At 38.7% G+C, this 16,878-nt stretch overlaps 1 protein-coding gene across 4 annotated transcripts in view; it reads right to left on the bottom strand.

Moving 5' to 3' along the window:
- LOC6733095 (zinc finger protein 585B) overlaps positions 1-13,400 on the bottom strand; it is a 35,480-nt gene extending 22,080 nt beyond the window's left edge. Inside the window, exons 1-3 of one of the 4 annotated variants that reach the window (XR_005543436.2) lie at positions 13,149-13,398; positions 6,120-6,395; positions 5,774-6,054 (exon numbers count right to left, since the gene is read on the bottom strand). The gene's annotated coding sequence lies outside the window, so the exon portion shown is untranslated. Of the gene's footprint in view, positions 1-249; positions 655-5,773; positions 6,055-6,119; positions 6,396-13,148 lie in introns of those variants that run through there. The other 3 variants (XR_005543437.2, XM_002080136.4, XM_044922310.1) reach the window with 3 other exon arrangements.
- Positions 13,401-16,878: the final 3,478 nt, after the last annotated feature.

A 16,878-nucleotide genomic window follows, 5' to 3' on the forward strand; every position in this document is an offset into this window, starting at 1 on the left:
TTTCCATTTTAACATTGTTCTTGCTAACTTGTATTAAAACGCCATAGCTGGTGTTAAACTTTTCGTTTTCACTCCCACAAGATAAGGAGCGGATATCTGATAGTTCAGTCTATATTAGTTGTATGTATTATATGAAAAATAACAAAGGGAGACGCATCCTTATTTTGTGATGTATGTTTTTACGGACATTTTTTTTGTAATATTCCGTAGGCTTGGACAATAAGTACAGCCATGAATAGAACGTATTACCTTACATTGGTTTTATGTCAGAGCTTCCTTTCGTAATTACTCGATTCAAGCTGAGCTTCATTTTAGTCACCCGTTTCTTCTTAAAAGAACAATAAACTTAAAAGTGCACTCGTGCACAAGGCATTCCCCTTCGCATTCTAAGCTACAGTCCACTCCAATCCAATCCTAGCTATAAGCAAAAAACGTTGCTAGCGGAGACCGGGGCAGTGGCGTTAATTTATCACTTAACCTTCTTTAACAGCCAAGTTTATAATTTCGATGGCGTCCAGGGCCGACCAAAGCGAGAATGACGATGAAGCTGGCAACTGCGGCACTTCAACGACGACTGCCCATCAGCGATGGTCCGGTGGGGGACATGGAGCGGGGCACTGGGAGAAACAACATGGCCAGGAAAGCAAAGACGTTCTGGAGGACAATGAAAGCTTTTGATTTGTAATAAGTATCCAAAAAAGCATTTTATGTCTATGATTGGTTCATCGAGGAAAGCCTGTATTTACTCTCCTTCCCTGCAAATTATGTATAATGCCTTTTTTAATGATTTTTTACAGTGTAGTGGGCCCAACTCCAATAAAATAAAATAACAAACGATTGCCGGGATATATATATTTTTCCCATTGTACACTTAGCCGACTGCTTCACCCTGCATCTGTTTTTCCGACCTCACAACCCCAGCACGCGTTTCCCTTAGTGACGTCGTCGTATTTCTTTGGCTTACGCATTTGCTGAAAAACCCCACTCCTACACCGTCTCTGAAACTCAGCTCCTGGTATTGTCCTTTTTTGATGGCTTACGCTGTGGCCAGTCCTTTTTGGAAAATGAAAATGCAAACGGAATATTCATGAGTAGATTACAATTATTTTCGGTGCTGTCATTTTCATTTTGTTCACAACTTCTGCCCATTTCATCTCGGAGTTCTCTTAATAGGTATCATCAGGCTTTAAAATCTGGAAACAAGGCGAAACTTGAATACCGTTGATATCTATAATCAGATATTTAAAATATTAATTTAACCATATGTAAATTATATATACATACAGATATAACAACAGAGAACGCTACATTCGAGTTCCCAGACTATCAGATACCCATTACTCAGCTAGTGGGAACGCAAGCACGAACATGTATCACTTTTATTGGGTACTGATAGATATTGGGGAATGAGAAAATGATAAAGAAATGAGAATCGAGAAACAAATTGAAAATTGTTTAGAACTGTGGGCGTGATCGTTTTCGGTGTTTTGTAGGAGTGAGAAGGGGCGTGTCCAAAGTATTTGTGTTACGGATATAAATTGGAGAAGAAATATCGAAACATTTTTCCTAAGTGTGGGCGTGACAGTTTGGCGCGTTAGAGTGGGAGTGGCAAAACGTTTTTTGGCAAATCGATATAAATTTACAAGACTAGTAAATAAAACAAAGTAACGTAAGTAAGTGCAAGTAAGTAAGTGCACATGTACTATAGCACTATACGAAAATAGTGAAATCTTTCGTGGATCAAAAGGATTGATGAAATTTAAAAACTTCCGACGCTGTAATTTCGGAAATTGGCCCGAAACTGCGGAGCCCACACTTTTAAATATTATCTAGCCAATTTTTTTCGGTACACCAAAAACATTTTGGCTACGTTCCCCTCTAACGTCCACAAATCTTCCAAAACTGTCACGGCCACACTTTTGAAAAATTCTTTTTTTTTTATATTATTCTTCTTTCTTTCAAATTTCTATAGACATGACAAAAGTTGAAATTTCTCGTTCGCACCTCCACTATTTGGGTAACGGGTATCTGATAGTCGGGGAACTCGACTACAGAGTTCACTCTTGATTTTTCTACGAACTAGATCAAGATCTTTCTGCCAAAAGGGATTAAGACCATGCTCGTTTGTCGTGCTTATCACGCGTGTTGTTTTCTGCTGCTCATGTATAAATTGTCCTGCTTTCTTGCATAAAAATTTAATGATACAAACACTCCGGCACCGACATGAATCAACCGATGGCAGGCAGACAGCATCCCGGAGAGGGATGCTTGCAAATACGAATGGATACCCCCGTCCACGTTGCCATAGCATTTTAAACATTTTCGAAATGTTATAAAAACGCGTAAAGGGATTTAATAAATAACTGTTACTGCTCCGGCCCCGACCATTCGCCTCCCGACCCCGCTACCCCCTTTCGATGGTGCTCATTTGCCTTTTCCCGCCATTGTACCGTAATTCAAAATGTTGTTTTTTCGACTTTTCATGCAGACTTTTCCTTTTTCTTGTGCATCTGCGTGGGATATGTCCATCCCACTCACGCTCAGGCTCTCGCTCTCCCTTTCTCTTTCTGAGCGGAATTATGTTTTATCCTGAATTATGGATTTTGTTTTGTTGTTTTCTGTCAAAATCATATTTTCTTCACTACCAACCACCCCCACACTCTCTTGCTAACCCAAGCCCGGACTCATTTACATACTGAAAATTTCGCTGAGGGCAGACTGAAAGAAATCAGTCTAAGCGGTCAGCCAAATAGATTTTATAATTGGGGCTATGGTAGGCATCGAAGAAAGATATATGTATTCCTGGGAATTAAATTTCAATTATATTGCACTTAAATAATTAATCTTTCTATTTTAGATTAAAACCCTTTCAGAGTTTCAGTGTAATATTTTTGGGCGAGCTCAGACCTCAGTTCAGTTTTCATCTACAGCAGCCTTCTCTCGCCATTAATGAGAATTTGTTTGTATCGACGTAAGTCGGTGGTCGAAGGGGGTTGAAGGGTGTTGGGGTGGTAGGTGGTGGTCGGCAGGGGATTCCTTTCCTGCTTCGGGTTTCCGAAGGCCCGCCTACTCAGCTTAGTTGTATTTAGAACAACAAGCAATTGGAGCTAAAAGTTTTGCAAATAATTTCTACTTAACATTTAGAATTATTTTCAGCCGGATATTAGAAATTATGAAAAATATATCACAAAGGACAAGAAAGACAGTGGCGGAGTCCCAAAAACAGTGAAATGAATAACGTATCTACCGCCTTGTTACTATGTATACAAATACATTCATATATCATCTGATTAAGGACACTTTTGTGCTTCCCGTGCCATTTTCATTTTCAACGAATCTAGTGTATGTACCATTTAATTTCACAAGAGGTACAGCCCGATCCGAGGTATTTTAACAGAATATATTAGAACAGAAGGCAAAATAGAAGTACTCGGCTGTTGATTCAGATCAATAATCTATATCAAAAACAGAGAGAATGCTATAGTCGAGTACCTCGACAATCAGATACCCGTTACTTACCGTAAATTTCACGCAGTTTTAGGGCGTTAGAGTGGGCGTGGCAACATGGGTCGACAAATTTGTGCTGCGTCTTTGTCTCTAGAATCTGTATGCTTTATCTCAACCTTTTAGCTATAGCTTTATAGCTTTAGCTTTTTAGCTTTACAGTTCCTGAGATCTCGACGGACCTCTGGATCGACTCGGCTGTTGATCCTGATCAATAATATATATAATTTATATAGCCGGAAACGCCTCCTTCAGCCTGTTACATACTTTTCAAAGAATCTATCCCCTTTTACTCTACGAGTATCTTTTCGAAATTTCGCGTTCGCATTCACACTGGCTGAGTAACGAGTATCTGATAGTCGGGGAACTCGACTATAATAGCGTTCTGTCTTGTTTTCTATTGTAGCGTGGAGAATGATTAAGTTCAATATATTGTTTTTATGGAATAAGAGCAATATAGTTTTTCGTCACAAAAGGTGAAGGAAGCTCAAATTAATTAAAAATTTTATTTAAACCTCTCAATAACTTCTCTGCTATAACTAAAAACAGTTCGAATAAACTGAAAAATAATAATTACCAACATAATAATAATATAAAAATAATGGTTGGGGAATCTAAGAAGTGGCATAGTTCGAAATTTAAATTATATTGCAATTGTATTATTACTTTGGCCAAAAACTAAAAAGTATTTTTGTGTGAAGTGGTTTTGTTTCATAAAAAATGAGATAAACAATTATAGCCTCCTCTACCAAATGACGCCCTATTCACAGAATTGAATGTCGCAAAACCTACATTTATTCACCCGCGCAGATCCAGCTTAACAACAGCTTCCAGTTGCACAATTCGATTGAGGGCTTGGGGACATAAACAAAATATCAGGTGAGCCTTTGTGGACGACAAATTAATGAGGAGCTCATTAACGTACTGAGTACGGATTACTGATTTGATTGAAGGTCCTTTGGGCTCAAGTACGCCCACAGACGCAGTCAGGTTAAATAATCTGACAAGTTACACACATCGCCACTGGCTGAATACATTCATGTATATATGTATATATCTCGCCCCTATTTGCAGTGCGCAACGCCAACAACAGAGCGGGAATATTCAGCGAAAAGTGTCATTATGTGTACACACAACGTAAAACGACTCCACCTACAAAAACTCCTCCTTCCAGAACATCCGGATCCGAAAGCCAACAACGGCAACGAACCGACGGCGCAAACAAGGAGAAAATGTGTACATACAACAATCTCGTTATGTCGGCATTATCCTGAAGAATTCTGGTTCGTCCTCGTCACTTGCAGCGCCATAAATCACTCACACGCTTGGCCCATTTCCCCCTGTCGCTCTGTCCCTTTCACCCGCTATGTCTGTCTTTTTCTGGCCTGCTCTGTCTATCACATTGTTGCTTGTTTTGTGTCCCAGTGTGTTTGTGTGCGTTTGTATGTGAGAGGCGTGTGCCCCGCTCTGATGTCGTCCTGCTTACACATAGACGTAGTGCCTTTGTTTTAGGGAAATCTTTCCAGCGATTAAAAACTTGAATACACTGAAAATAAACTCAGGTAGATTATGTAGGGATTAGATGATGATATTATTACTGATAATAGCTGATAGTCAGCTAATTTCGCTCACATATTATTAAAAATTTAAGGGAAACTTAAGGGTATTCCCAAGCCCAACTGGATTTTTCCAGCATTCACACATTTTTGTTGTTCAGCATTTTTGTCCCTTGGTTTGCCAGTAATTCACCCCGCGGTGACATTTTGGTGTGACAGACAAGACGTGTCCTTCGTCCTTTTTGCATTTTTCTCTGTCGGGTGTCTGTGTATGTGGTAAGTTTATCGTTTTAAATGTTGATACAAGCCCGGGTCGTGGTCCGCTGCCTGTCCTTATCCCAGTCCGCATGGGGATAATAGGATGTTGAGTAAATATTTAAAAACTCCCCTCGCACACTCGGTTCTAACGGCACATGCCCCTCGGTCTATTGAGGAATCGTAGGCGACCTCCAAAGTTTGGGGCAAAAACTTTGCCGGCTGTGTCCGCTCTCTTGCGATGGGTGAAAAAGTTTAGGGGGTGTGAAGCGAAACGACCCGGCGCTGGCACCCTCTAATCCAGTTTTTGGCCCCGACTCTTCGGCCAGGACACTTTCTGGCATAAATCATTTGCATTCAAAATGAGACCAATGAGGAAAGCCTGCGAATGAGCGTCGAAGATGAATGCCGCAGAAACAACAACAGCACCACCAAGGGGCCGGAAAATCCTTTCAATTTTCGCACACATTCAATTTTATTAATTAAAACAATTTTTTCTCCCTTTCTCTTAGCTTCTTTTTCTGTTTGTGATTGGAGGAGCTTGGGCAATTAATTCCAAACATTCAGGACGCTTTTTCTTTGTTAAGTTTCGGCATTTTTTGTGGTGTTGTTTGTTGTGGGCGCAAATTATCCTCCGCTTGCCTTGCGCGAAATAAAATATCACAAACAGGGGCAGCCCCCATAAATAATGGGAATTTATGCCAGCTCCAAAAATACGCACCCGAACAGCCTCATAGACCTGAAACAGAAAAGGCAAAAAACAACTTTTCCTCCGAAATTACCATTCAATCATTTTGTAATTACCAGCTCCAGAAAGGAAAAGAAATAGGTTGCAGATATCTTACTTCATTTATTTGTGCCAGTTCTTAATTTCGCCCATCTGTCCTAATAAGCCTTTCATTCCATTTCATTTTGCATTTAAATTGGATGCTTTCTCATTACGGTTATTTGAGAAGTGGCCCAGAGGAGATTCAAGTTCATTGATGTTAATACCTCTTCAAGATTCAAGTTCATTGATGTTAATACCTGTTACTCGTAGAGTTAAAGGGTATACTAACATCGTTGAATTGGAGCGATTCCCTGTAAGGTGTGTATAATTATTGATCAGTATCAGTAACCGAGATGTCGGGAACAATTAAAACCAAAAGCATCCAGATTCCAGATGCTCGTTTTAGAAGGAAGTGCCACACGCAATCTAAAGCCCACTTACCGCGCAAAAATGTCACGACCACACGTTGAAAAATTTTTATGATATTTTGCAATTTTATTGTTTGTCTTGTCCATTTCTATCATTACAAAAAAAGGTGTGCACTTTTTTTTCACATGGCCAATTTTTAAATTTCTCGCTCTGCCTCCCACTATCTAAGTAACGGGTATCGGAAAGTCGAGCAACTCGACTGTAGAGTTTTCACTTGCCTCGTATAAAAAAACAAGTGAGTCGGCTGTTAAATACCCACTACTCTTCAAAAAGTACTAGTCCTATGTCTAGAGGTTTGCTTAAATTATGTTTTGATTTTATTTGGATAATTTTTGGGGCTTAGGCAACAATGAGCATCAATTTGTAAGTGTGAGAATTGGTGTAGCCTTACCAGTATATGCACGCTCTCTTAACAAAATTGTTGTATATAGTATATTTGAGTAATAGGCTTGGAAGATATCATATTAATTCTGATTAAATCAAGACATAATTATAATCTTAAAGCTAATCGTAAAAATATTAAAGTATTAAAATGTATGCGGCAACAAAATATTAATCGCTGACATTTTACAGAATATCCACTGGGCGCCAAATCTCATTCGGACAATTTTGCAATTTTAATCAGCTATCTTTATATCGTTACGGGGGTTGGCCTGACAGACCCCATTCAGGCACTTTCGCTTTGTTTTTGTACGGCTCCTTTGCTGCTGTCTGTCATAAATCTATCAAGTTTAATGGCCGCCTCAGCGCTGCACATAATTTTATGTATTTTATGCTGCAAATTGTTAGCCAGCGCGCACACAAACACAAATCAGGAGGAACAACCCTCGGAGAGCCACACAGCCCAAGGAAAACCCACCAGCCACCCACCGAACGGATCCACCCCAGAGGAAAGGCGAAGACGAGAACACGAATTTCCACGCACATCTCCGAAGACTCACAAATTTCATAAAGTGGCAATTCAATCAATCAATTCTGACAGGGGGTGGCCATTGGGGTGGACTGCACCCAGTCTTGGCCATCTTAACCGCTATGCTCACGTACACAATCACACAACTCAAACTGATTTTGCTACGGATTGGAGAAGTTGGAGGGGGTGAAGCCGAAAAAAGAAGGAAAACGAGTGCTATGGTGGAAAAAACAAAAAAGCGAGGGAAGTATTCCTAAAATTCCTTTTGTCTTGTTTTTAACAGCCGCGCTTTTTCCAGTATTTTGCTTCGAAGGCAACGGACTTCTCAATCATTTAGTAGGTTTAGACCTCTGGCAGTTTAAATATATTTTAAATTGTCTGCCGAGGGGCGCCCTCATCCACCCGTATGAAAACACCACCCTTTTTGTAGGCACTTGCAGGACTCGCACCTCTCCTGTTGTCCTAAATTATTTGTGTTTCTAATTCGCTTCTGCTTTGTTATCCGCTTTTCGTCCTTGCTATTGGGCTATTGGTTTGGGGCATGGGATACATTTTGAAAATAGAAAAGGCCATGAAGGACATGGCTGACAGAATCGTTTAAACAGATATGTCCTTTGCGAAAGTACATGGAAAATAACATCTTGGTACAACAAAATTTCTAATGTTTAATAAGGCAAGCTTTTAGTACAATTTTTATTAACTTTCTATTCTATTTTTCAACAAATTAATTTTATACTCATTACTCGTAGAGTAAGAGGGTATACTAGAATCGTTGAAAAAAGTAGAAGGAAGCATTTCCGACCATATACAGTATATATATACAGTATATATATTCTTGATCAGGATCAATAGCCAAGTCGATCTGGCCTGTCCCTCTGTCTGTCCATTTTTCTATATTCCATTTCTGAAGTGCTTTTAAAATAAAAAAAAACATTTTTAGCAAAAAATCGAAATCGAAAAAAAAAAGAAAATTGAATCGAAAAAGGCGATTTATGATTATTAGGCTTAGCCGAAAGATACATTTATTTGTAAGAGGCGCAGACGAACCATACTCACGACCCTAAACCCTAATAAATGACCCAATTGTTGAACTACAATTCGCAGTATGGATCGCAGTCGATGCATTTTCGTCCGCAGGTATATTAAAAAAAGAATCAACAAACCACAGCCGTTGCTGTTCCGTGCGTTTTCCTTTATATATACTTTCAGAACACTTCCCGTTTCTGTGAGGAACGATGGCCAGCGAGCGTGGCCAATCTGACACGGAATTGATTGACATTCCAATGGAGTTTGGTGAGTGAGTGAGACAAGGAGTAGCCATATCCTCTGTGTTGCATTCACTTTGGTTCGGAAACGGCCTTGCGCAGAAGTTTCGTAAATATTCTGCTCTACAAAAAAATAAATCATTGACAAACTTTACAATGTAGAATTTATAAGTAATCGGAACCTTCCCTTCCTATTTTTATATATGTTTTTATGACCATATTATTTTCTATCAGATCTTTGGTTAATATTTTTACCTGTTACTACTTAGTTGGCCTGTATGTATGGAAACGTGATATGCGCGTTTGTTCACGTGGTTAATCAAATTCCTCAAAACATTTTATGTTGTTTATGTTTCATAAAAAACTAGTTTTTGCATATTGATACAAGTTGGAGAGAGAAAAAAGAAAATGAGAACAAAAGAAAATGATATAGTCGTTCCGCTATCAGATGAAATGTCATCATTTTTGTGTCTTAGGGATATTTATTATAACGATATTGGGGAATAAAATGAGAACAAATTACAAAATTGGCCTGACCGTTTTGGGCGTTTTGTAGGGTTAGGACGGGCACAAAGTGTTTTTGGTATATAGAATAAATAGAAATTGGCAAGATAAGCAATAAAACTAAGGCAAACAAAGACATTTCTATGTCTATGCTTAACTTTCATAGTTCCTGAGATCTCAACGTTTATAACGACGGACATACATGGCCAGATCGACTTGGCTATTGATCTTGATCAAGAATATATATTATATATATATACTATATATATATATATATATATATATATATATATATTAGTGGGTAGAAAACAGCACTGCTCCCAGGAGAAAAGAATGTTAATTCTTAAGCTAAGAAAGGAAGGAAAAACATATAAGGACATTCAAAAAACCCTTGAATGTTCTGCCAAAATGGTATCCAATGCCATTAAATATGAATGGAAGCCCGAAAACTGTGGTACCATACGTAAAACCACAGATATAGAGGATCGACGCATAGTTCGTTACAGCAGTCTATCCTTTTGCATCCTTTAGGGACATAATGTCTGAGCTGAACTGGGGAATCAGCGACGTTACAATTCGGAGACTACTGAATCAAAATTTAAGTGCGAGGAGTCCGCGAAATGTTCCCCTACTTAGCCCAAGGCATATTAAGGCAAGGTTAAGCTTTGCTTAAACCTATCTTAACTGGTCAGTCCCCAGATGACGTAATATCCTTTGGACTGGTGGGTCAAAAAAAGTTCTATTTGGTGGAACTGGTTCACTACAGTATATCTGACGACATCCAAACACAGAGTACCACCCAAAACACTCACTCAAGACTTTCAATCATGGTGGACCTAAAATCCTGGTATGGGCTTGTTTTTATACAATGCATTGTATTGCAACGTATATAGTTAATATATGTGTAGTTGTACTGTTTTTGTGTTGTGTAACATCCAATTTATGTGTATTTTAACAGATAATTCTAAAGTGTCCCCTGAGTTTCGTGGAGTATAACTAATTTTCTGACAAAAGATAAAAACGTCAGATTGTACCATTAACTATTGTCTTTGACGGTAAAGTAATATCTTTTGTTCATTTTGGCTCGTTTTCTAACAATTTTATTTTATATAATATGCAAGTTCGAGTTCAGACAGCGACCTCCTGGACAGTTGGAGGCGTAAAAATAGGCAAATAAATTATGTTTCAGATTACGTTTATTCCGCAATCAACAACAATAATCTGGAATCGAAAAGACAGAAAAGATTGACAAAAAATAGTGCATTTTGAATTATTCATTAAAAAAAAACTGCCCGAGTGTAACAGACAACTAGACCGATATACATATATTGCCAAACATACTAAAAGGATGGCGTGTAAGATAACAATTCTTGTTAGTGATTTTGAAAACTCAAAGACAGCACAGCAATATATAAGCACCAGGCTTTTAAATAAAAGCCATAACAGCGACATATATCCGCCCTATAATGAAGTGATCGAAGCAAAATTACAGAGCCGACCAGAGGGTATAGAAGTAATGGAAAATACTGCTCAAGTACTATTACAAAGTCTCTATATCACCAACGATCCATAAAGTACTTGTCCGCGGATTTCAAATCAATAATTCCGCGTTGGCTCTACTTGGATGCCTAGGCGAAAATGCGAATGAAGCCCGAAATAAACTTTACAAAAGGGACCGACTATTACATGCCAGGAAAAATAGTCGAATCTATACGATGAGTGATATTTTCCACAGAGCGATTGATTCCTCGGACCCACTATTATCAACAATTTGTTTAAAAGAAGGAGACTGAAAAAATAGGAAAACACCACTACCGAAGGCAGTATAAGTCTTTTGAAAATACAATCTGATTTTAAACCTGATAAATCAGACAAAATATTGGATTCACATTCTGATTTTGATTCGAGTTCAGATTCGGAAAATTATAATGTAGAACTAGAAGAAGAAGAGGGCGATTATTCATAAAACAATATATCTATACACATTTATTATATTTAAAAAACAATAAAATTTCGTTGACTCCTGAGTCATACCAGTAGTTAATATGGGAGGCAAGAGAGGGCGTGGTCGCACGGACTCCAAATTGTACAAACTATTTGCGATTTAACAACAAAATGTACAAAGTTTCAATCCTGTAGCTTTATTTTTAGACTTTATGCCAAAAAAATTCGAATTCAGGACCACAGTGCAATAGTATGATTCCATAACATATGAGTTATGGTATTATAGACCAAAACGCCAACTAAGTATGTCAACATACTTAGTGATGTCTTACTGTCATATTCTTAATATATTATGTCCTTAAAATGGTTATTCCAACAGGATAATGATCCAAAACACACGAGCAAATCGGCTAAGAATTGGTTCACCCAAAATAGAATAGATGTAATGCCGTGGCCAGCACCATCTTCCGATTTAAACCCGATTGAAAACCTCCCCCCACACGTTAAACAATATGTGTCGAAGAACTCACCGACGTCTAAGGCTCAGATTTGGCAAGTTGTGCAGGATGCATAGTCAAAAATTCCCCCCAAACGTTGGCAGGACCTGGTGGACTCCATGCCGCGTGGATGTAAGGTTGTGCTGGCTAACAAAGGCTATCGAACCGAGGCAGTATTAGGCTCTAATTAACACATTAAGTCAAGATGATTTTTGTTACTATTATTTCATAGCACAGCTATTTCAGTGAACACCAGGATATCTGCCTATTATGTTGTTTTAATCTATATTTTCGAAATTATTGAAGACAAATTTGTTGAATTGTTTGAAATTAAATACCTAATGATATTATAAAAAAAATTTTACCATTAAAACTGTAAATCATAAGAATATGTATATCAAAATTTTCTTTTAAATTAATCTAGTATACCATTTTACTATACGGATATATATATTTTAAAACTTTTTGTAAAATTGTGGGAATACATTTTTTAAGCGGTTTTGTGGACGTTGAAGTGGGCAACATTCAGCAAAAACCCTGAAAGCTCAAAATTTCAACTTTTTTAGTTTCCGAGATCTCGACCATCAAACGGACCAACGGGGTCTCTCTATGTACCTGTAACATACTTTGCAACTAACTAACTAATTGTATCCTTTTAATCAACATGTAATAGGTATAGAAAAAAACAAGATTTTCCGTTTAATTATTTATTTAATAAAAATAATATATTTAGGGAGATGCAAGCCTAGTAACATTTTGTGAATATCAAATAATAATATGTTAAATCATGTACATGTACGTTAAATGTTCGAAAAAACTTAACAAAGGTGAAATTTTTTCGTTTCTCTGTATTCCTGGACGCATTGCCGATTTACCTATATTTTTTATTTTTAATATTTTTTTTCCGATTTAATTTGTTAAATAAAATTTTTTTCAGAAATGGCGACATAAGAACAAATTTTACAACACTTATTAAATTTGTCTCACCAATAAAATTCGAAGTCACTCATTCACCATTCGAAATCACTCAAACGGGCGAGAGCGAAAATAAAAACCGGTCGCGCTCTCGTGCTCACGAGACAATAACTGTTCTTGCTCTTTCGCTTGTCGAATTTTCGAAAACAGACAGAGGCGTTCGGATTAGGGTTTCGAACTAGAAAACTATTACTTACAAATGTGATAAAATTTTACAGTAATTAACAACGAAATATTTATTTATTAGTTCTAAACGTACTCACAAAATATAGGAAATATAGGTACAATATTAACCACTCATAGATCCCTTCAAATGGTTAGGCTAAAATGTTTCAACCCCTTCTTGAGATGTGCGCCACTGACCTTACAAACAACCAGAACAGCTGATTTTTGTTGGCATGCAAGCAGGCCATGAATTTAATAGATAAAAGCAACCAAAATGGATTTACCGAACAATAATTCAATAGTATTTACCTTAGTTCAAGTCGAAACATAAATATGTTCATTTTATTTTATAATTTTGGGGTATATATTACTAACCTGTGGATCGGATTGCCAGTTGCAAGGTTGGATTAAAGGAAATAGTTTCTACTCATTAGTGCAGAGCTCTAACGCTGTTGGTGACGCGTATTTTCATTTCAATTCGATAGAACAAACTGTACAAATATACTGTATAATAAAAATTAATTCACAGCGCACTTTTCACCAGCAAACGTACGACGCACGCGACGAGATGCTTCTCTCCCACAATAAGTTCGAAATTTGAAATCGTCTGTGCAACTGAGCTCTCTCGCTCTTCTCTCTCTAGAAGTTCGAATATTTGAGTGGTTTTTAAGTTCGAAACACACCAGAGATTTGCTATTTTTCTTTTGATTGCACTTAGTGACCTTATTCATATATATGTACATTTATCGAGCTATAATACTTAACGGTTAAGGTCTATTGGGGTCTCGAGGTTAATACGGACGGAAAGATTGAGATGGCTATTGATCCTAATAAAGAATATTCGGATCGCTTCTGTCTAGCTTTTTTACTCTACTCTTTTTACTCTTTTTTACTCTCTTTTTAAAATATTTTAAACTGAAGAATGTGTTTTGTAGTTGCCACTCCGTTTATGTGCCAGGTATGTATTTACATATATACATATGGACATACAATATTATTTTGTAACGAAATCCGTTAGTAACGGTAAAACAACCAGATGGGGAAAAGGACTCTCCTCTGTAATGAATAACGTTAACATAACGTTACTATATGTACATATGTCTTAATCGTGTAATCACAGGAAAACATTTCCCACTTATTCTGTATTATCAGCATTCAGTTGTGCGAATAGAAATCGGGGACATCGGCAAATCCATTTATATTGCGAAATCAAAACCATTTTTCCGTGTCATTGGAATCCTCCACTAGGGGAGAACTAATTGCGTGTTCAGCGCAAAAATCTTTTCGATTTATCGCCTCAGGTTGATTTCATGCCTCACAAAGACACCACACAGCCGCTGCACATCCACATATTGATGCAGTATCCAAAGGACCGAAGTGAGAGGTTGGCTCCGGAGGGGAACGGAGCGAATACCCGCTGATTTATACGCTTCAATCCCACATTTTTGTTTCTTTGGCTGCCATTTAGCTAAAATATTTCATATCCGAACTGCATCGCAGTCTCGAGCCTTCGCTCCTTCGTCTTCGTTTGGCTGCCAGGCATAAGAGTAGAGCGGGACGCACTAATGGCAGAGAGTGGGAGCGAGAGAGTACGCAATGGACAGCCGCTTCCCCGTAATTATGCGATTTGTTATTCGAGATTTGAGGCGATTGTGACTGGGCACCATGTAGGCGAGGAGGCGCTGAAGAAGCAGCAGTTCCACCGAGAATGATTTAAACTGCGATTTCAATTCTGGCATTTCTGATTCGCCCAGTGTCTGTGGTGCAACTTGAGGCCCCCATTCCATCTCCTCAATCCGCCGCGCGGCCCCTGGACACCGCGAGCTGAATTCGACCCGCCGAGATCTGAGTATCCCAAATGATAATGCTGCGGCCATTGCATGTGCGATGGGCAGTCAGAGTCGGACGGGCGGACTGACTCCGGACCAATGGACAACATTCATTCGCTGACTGACTGACGTACTTGGGGGCTGACTGATATGGGTGGAACCAAAAGGCTCACAGAGCGGCGGAGTCTTCTTGCTGGACGCCCTGCAGCAGTCATTATAGCCAACGAAAAATATTGGTTATATATTACAGTTTCTCAATATTTTACTCAGATTCCGAAACCTAGCGTGAAACACGACTCATCGCTACCCTACCTTACATCAGGAGCATTAGGACAGTGGATATACATATGTACATAAGTATACTAGATTGAAAAGTACTAGATCAAATGAAGCATATCCGTTGCCCTTCGTATTCCCACTTGCTCATCAACGAGTATGTGATAGTCGAGGAGCGTTATAACCGTTACTCGTAGAGTAAAAGGGTATACTGGATTCCTTGAAAAGTATGTAACAGGCAAAAGGAAGCGTTTCCGACTTTATAAAGTATATATATTCTTAATCAGGATCAATAGCCGAGTCGATCTAGCCATGACCGCCTGTCCGTATGAAAGTCGAGATCTCAGGAACTATAAAATCTAGAAGGTTGAGATTCAGCATACAGATTCTAGAGCCGAAGACGCAGCGCAAGTTTGTTGAGCCATGTTGCCACGCCCACTTTAACGCCCAAAAACCTCACAAGACTGCCGCGTCCACACTATTGAACCAATTTTCGAAATGTTTTCATAATTTTGTTTGTCGGTTAAATTTCTATCGATTTGCAAAAAAATTTTTGGCACGCTCACTAAATCCGCCGAACCGGTCAGGCCCACACTTTGGAACAATTTTTAAATGTTTTCTCATTTTATTCTCCAATATCTATCGAAATCACAGAAACATTATGAAATTTCGCGTACGCATTCACACTAGCTGAGTAACGGGTATCTAATAGCCAGAACTCGACTATAGCTTTCTCTCTTGTTTTGAATTGATATCTGCTAATTAAAGGCAATGTGGAAAGTCCTCGTTTCAAGAATGTGAAAGTACCCAAAATGGCGAATAAAAGCAATGGACGTTTTAATCTGTCAAAATGAGTAGCTTCAAATGATTTTAAGGCCAAGTATTCAAAAAATATATAAAAAAAATTAAAATTAAATTAAAAATCAAGCACCAGCATTTTTGCTTGAGTGCTTGACCTTGTATGCGATCTGTTGGCCGGGCATGATTGCATGGCCTTCGTCTTCGTCTTGACTTTGGGCTTAGTCTTCATCTCCATCGCCGTCCATCGGCATCGTCCATCTTGGCCGGAACATTGTCAGTTGGTTTCGGTCTGGCATTGGGTTTTGGATAGGGGCTGGCCTTCTGAGATTCGTTAGCTCTGGGAGCAGGGATTGAGGGCATAAATCACTCCCGCGGCTGGACGATCGCGGATCGAGCGTTGAAGGGGAGGGTGACGGTCCCCCTTCCTTCAGAGTCTTCTCCCGTTGATTAATAATTAATTTGTGTTGCCTGCTGCCAGTGATTGCCTGCGGTTGCGTTGTCTCTCGCTCAGCTCACCTGACGACCTGACTCCTTTATAATGAACGGTTTGCGCACCAGTGTGTGTGAGTGTGTGTGTGCGACTGTAGCAGGACATTCGTCGTACATCATCCCATCCCAAAATGCGCGCCCAGTGCTCGTCGTTCGATGCCCGGCCTGATTGCTTTAGCTCACTGGTTGCTCCTCCAGTGCATGAATTCGCTGACTCCGAGCTGGTTCAAAGGAAATACAAAAGGAAGGAACACTCAGGCGGCAGCGGCATAAATTAAGCGAGTGGTGTTTATACACTCGACAATAAATCAATTAGCAAATTTGTTATTATTATGTCCATAAATCTTCACATCCACTAAAATCCATGATTAAAATATTTTGAAATGCTCGAACGACACCAGAGGATCACTATTTAGTAATCGCATCGCGGATCTTCATTGTGCAGGCTTCTAAAAAGATGAGAACTGGTGGGCGTGGACCGACTATTTGTATTTGATTGCATGCATGTCGAAAATCGCGGATTTACTTCGCAAAAAGGGCCTGATTATTACTAAAGCGTCCATTTAAATGAAAAAAGCATTTGCTGTCCCTTTTCATTTCCAATACCATAATTTATTTTTGAAATATAAGTTATTTAGGTAATTGAAGTTGGTAATATTTTTTTAAATTCCGTCAATTTTTAGTTGTGTAGCTTACTCAATTCCTGATTA

This window comes from Drosophila simulans, chromosome 2L (genome assembly GCF_016746395.2).
Source record: "Drosophila simulans strain w501 chromosome 2L, Prin_Dsim_3.1, whole genome shotgun sequence".
Taxonomy (NCBI): Eukaryota; Metazoa; Arthropoda; class Insecta; order Diptera; family Drosophilidae; genus Drosophila; species Drosophila simulans.